The sequence below is a fragment of the Arachis ipaensis genome, chromosome B06, assembly GCF_000816755.2.
Source record: "Arachis ipaensis cultivar K30076 chromosome B06, Araip1.1, whole genome shotgun sequence".
Lineage (NCBI taxonomy): Eukaryota > Viridiplantae > Streptophyta > Magnoliopsida > Fabales > Fabaceae > Arachis > Arachis ipaensis.
In genome coordinates, this window is record NC_029790.2 from 8988282 (window position 1) to 8988566 (window position 285).

The window sequence follows — 285 nt, forward strand, 5'->3', positions numbered from 1 at the left end:
CAATAGAAATAAAATTATAAGTTAGTTAAAATAAATAAATAAATAACATTTTGAACATAAAATATTTATTAAATAATAATAATACTGAATAATATAAAAATGTATAATAAATTGAACATGTTATAAGTATAATTGTAAATATAATAATAAAATAATAATATTATAGTACATTGTGCGGTTCGGATTGGATTGGATCGGTTATGAAAAGTAGATCCGAAATCCGATCCGATCCAACGGTTTGTAAAAAATAGAATCCAATCAAATCCGAATTAGTGCGGTTTTAAT